Source organism: Aulostomus chinensis, chromosome 4 (assembly GCF_037954235.1).
Source record: "Aulostomus chinensis isolate RoL2024-O1b breed Wild chromosome 4, RoL_Achi_v1.0, whole genome shotgun sequence".
Taxonomy (NCBI): domain Eukaryota; kingdom Metazoa; phylum Chordata; class Actinopteri; order Syngnathiformes; family Aulostomidae; genus Aulostomus; species Aulostomus chinensis.
In genome coordinates this window covers 21,440,601-21,444,014 of record NC_141323.1, presented here as the reverse complement: position 1 = coordinate 21,444,014, position 3,414 = coordinate 21,440,601, and the positions used below count along the sequence as shown (strand labels likewise).

Here is a 3,414-nt window from a genome sequence, read left to right as displayed (position 1 = left end):
AAATCTAATAAATTACATCGCATAAAAAGCATAAAAAGATGTGTTAAAAAGTTCAAAAATAAATAGAGTTCATGATCTTTAAAATTGGTTATAATGTGAGCAGGTTAAAAGCATAAATATAATATGTAACATTTAAAAAGTAAAACTATTTACAGTTAAAAAATAAATTCATATAAAGGTCTTTAAGTTCTCTGAGTCTGTAAAAGATCAGTGATCTGAGAATAAGGAGAGGGGAAGAAGCCGTGTTTATATGTAACCTCAATTGTTACCTGTCAATCATTTCATTCCTGTTTGATCTTTGGGTGTATTAAGACCGCAAAAGCCAATCAGAGGAAAGTTACTGTGTAAGGGGTGGGACTAGTGGCGCAGGTTTGTGAGGTGAGTAGTTAGCGCGCATGGGGAGAGAAACAGAGGCAATGACCAGAGAGTTAAGAGGGGAGGCATCATTTGTGTGGAGAGCATTTAAGTTTATTTTGGAGGTCGACGACTGGTGGTCCTGATGTAAACTTCTGTGTGACCTTCGAGAGGTGAATATTTATGCCTGTATTTGCGCTTTATCTAACTGTTATAGTGAAAAGAGACTGGATGTGTACATGGTTAGCGACGTGCTAGCTAGGGATAGCATTCCGTGCTAATGTGCCTCCAAATCGTAGCTTTAGCGTTGTAATATTTTTGGAGCGAAAGGAAAGGTAATGCGAATTCGACACGAGATAATGTTTGATAATTGTGACTAAATTAAGATAATATGCTTGAAGGAGACGGACATTGGAGAGAGAGAGACGGGTTTCCATCCGATGGCTCTGCTGTTCTGCTGTGCCTTGTCCTGCTGTGTTTTCTTCTTCGTGACTTTCGCTGTCCCGCCATTGCGTGTGAGTGTTTGGATTGTGACTTCCACCGCCATTGCCATTACCATTCAGACTCTCATCCTCCATTCCCGTTCTCCCCCTTCTAATAAAACCCTGGATTTGTGAGGACTAACATACACATGCACTTGCTTTTATTGTGTGCTCAGCTGCGAGTGAAGCGGCCATTACAGTTGTGAAGCCCCGACCGCACACGAGCTTCAATAAACAGGCCTGAAACAGGTAAAAATTAAATTTAAGGTGTTTCATATGAATGTGTGTGTGCCCACAGGTAAAATATTGAGTTTTAGTTGTTGTAAATTAAAGAATACCGTTTTAAAAGGTAACTTAAGGATTCTGAAAGGGATTAAATATGATGTATATTTTAAAAAAACAAAAGGGTTATCTTTTGTAGAGGAAACTTTTTTTCCTTACAATTGAGGTGTAAAGGATGACTTGAGGGTATTTTATGTTAAACTATCGAACTAAAAAAGATTTTTATTTTCAGTGAAACGAAAGTTCAGAACCAAGAAAAACACTGTTTGTTTTGTTTTGAAAATCCTCTTACTCATTGTTAATAATTTTGTTCATTGTATTTTTATAATACAACACTATATTCAATTTTTATTTCATCCATCTCTGTGAACAAGTACCTGTGAAGGATTAATTTGCAATTCTTTTAACTTAAGCTTGAGGAAAGGGCAGCTTTGAGTCTTTGGGGACCAGCATGAGCGACCTTCCCTCAGGCACTTCTTCTTGAAGCGCCTTTCCGCAGCTTTGAAATTGAATGTCATGCAGCGTGTAATTTGAAGTAGACAGATGGCAGATGCAGTACTTTTCTCTAGATGACATCAACATTCTTTTCTTTCATTGACAGGACACCTATTTGGCGTGTGAAAAGACCGTGAGGCTGTTGCGCTTCACTTTTTTTCTGAGGTTGTAAAGTGAGTGAAATGGATATAGAGCCCATGTGTGTCAGAGTCAAGGGCTTACGGCCATACCACTCTGAACACGCCCGATCTCGTCTGATCTCGGAAACTAAGCAGGGTCGGGCCTGGTTAGTACTTGGATGGGAGACCGCCTGGGAATACCAGGTGCTGTAAGCTTTTTTTTTTCATTGTGAGGAAAGGGCAGCTTTGAGTCTTTGGGGACCAGCATGAGCGAGCTTCCCTCACACACCTTTTCTTGAAGCGCCTTTCTGCAGCTTTGAAATTGAATGTCATGCAGCGTGTAATTTGAAGAAGACAGATGGCAGATGCAGTACTTTTCTCAAGATGACATCAACATTCTTTTCGTTGTATTGACAGGACACCTATTTGACGTGTGAAAAGACCCTGAGGCTGTTGCGCATCACTTTTTTTCTGAGGTTGTAAAGTGAGTGAAATGGATATAGAGCCCATGTGTGTCAGAGTCAGGGGCTTACGGCCATACCACTCTGAACACGCCCGATCTTGTCTGATCTCGGAAGCTTAGCAGGGTCGGGCCTGGTTAGTACTTGGATGGGAGACCGCCTGGGAATACCAGGTGCTGTAAGCTTTTTTGTTTCATTGTGAGGAAAGGGCCGCTTTGAGTCTTTGGGGACCAGCATGAGCGAGCTTCCCTCACACACCTTTTCTTGAAGCGCCCTCCGAAGCTTTGGAATGGAATGTCATGAAGTGGTTTATTTGAAGAAGACAGATGGCAGATGCAGTACTTTTTTCTCGATGACATCAACATTCTTTTCTTTTATTGACAGGACACCGATTTGGCGTGTGAAAAGACCCTGAGGCTGTTGCGCATCACTTTTTTTCTGAGGTTGTACTGTGTGTGAAATGGATATAGAGCCCATGTGTTTCAGAGTCAAGGGCTTACGGCCATACCACTCTGAACACGCCCGATCTCGTCTGATCTCGGAAGCTAAGCAGGGTCGGGCCTGGTTAGTACTTGGATGGGAGACCGCCTGGGAATACCAGGTGCTGTAAGCTTTTTTGTTTCATTGTGAGGAAAGGGCAGCTTTGAGTCTTTGGGGACCAGCATGAGCGAGCTTCCCTCACACACCTTTTCTTGAAGCCCCTTTCCGCAGCATTGAAATTGAATGTCATGCAGCGTGTAATTTGAAGTAGACAGATGGCAGATGCAGTAGTTTTCTCGAGATGACATCAACATTCTTTTCTTTTATTGACAGGACACCTATTTGGCGTGTGAAAAGACCGTGAGGCTGTTGCACGTCACTTTTTTTCTGAGGTTGTAAAGTGAGTGAAATGGATATAGAGCCCATGTGTGTCAGAGTCAAGGGCTTACGGCCATACCACTCTGAACACGCCTGATCTTGTCTGATCTTGAAAGCTAAGCAGGGTCAGGCCTGGTTAGTACTTGGATGGGAGACCGCCTGGGAATACCAGGTGCTGTAAGCTTTTTTGTTTCTTTGTGAGGAAAGGGCAGCTTTGAGTCTTTGGGGACCAGCATGAGCGAGCTTCCCTCACACACCTTTTCTTGAAGCGCCTTTCCGCAGCTTTGAAATTGAATGTCATGCAGTGGTTAATTTGAAGTAGACAGATGGCAGATGCAGTGCACTGGGCTTCTCTCTACTCCT

General features: G+C 42.6%; 1 long non-coding RNA gene, 3 other non-coding genes and 1 pseudogene across 4 annotated transcripts in view; all 5 read left to right on the top strand.

The window, feature by feature from the left end:
• Positions 1 to 408: 408 nt before the first annotated feature.
• Positions 409 to 3,414, top strand: part of LOC147263304 (uncharacterized) — a 3,472-nt gene continuing 466 nt past the window's right edge. Inside the window, exons 1-3 of the long non-coding RNA XR_015112617.1 lie at positions 409 to 527; positions 756 to 869; positions 1,013 to 1,085. This is a non-coding gene — a long non-coding RNA (uncharacterized LOC147263304). The remainder of the gene's footprint in view (positions 528 to 755; positions 870 to 1,012; positions 1,086 to 3,414) is intronic.
• LOC147263308 (5S ribosomal RNA) lies at positions 1,830 to 1,948 on the top strand. Its single transcript, XR_015113022.1, has one exon. It is a non-coding gene; the product is annotated as a 5S ribosomal RNA (ribosomal RNA).
• Positions 2,260 to 2,378, top strand: LOC147263307 (5S ribosomal RNA). Its single transcript, XR_015114448.1, has one exon. It is a non-coding gene; the product is annotated as a 5S ribosomal RNA (ribosomal RNA).
• On the top strand, positions 2,688 to 2,806 carry LOC147263306 (5S ribosomal RNA). Its single transcript, XR_015113306.1, has one exon. It is a non-coding gene; the product is annotated as a 5S ribosomal RNA (ribosomal RNA).
• Positions 3,117 to 3,235, top strand: LOC147263305 (5S ribosomal RNA; annotated as a pseudogene).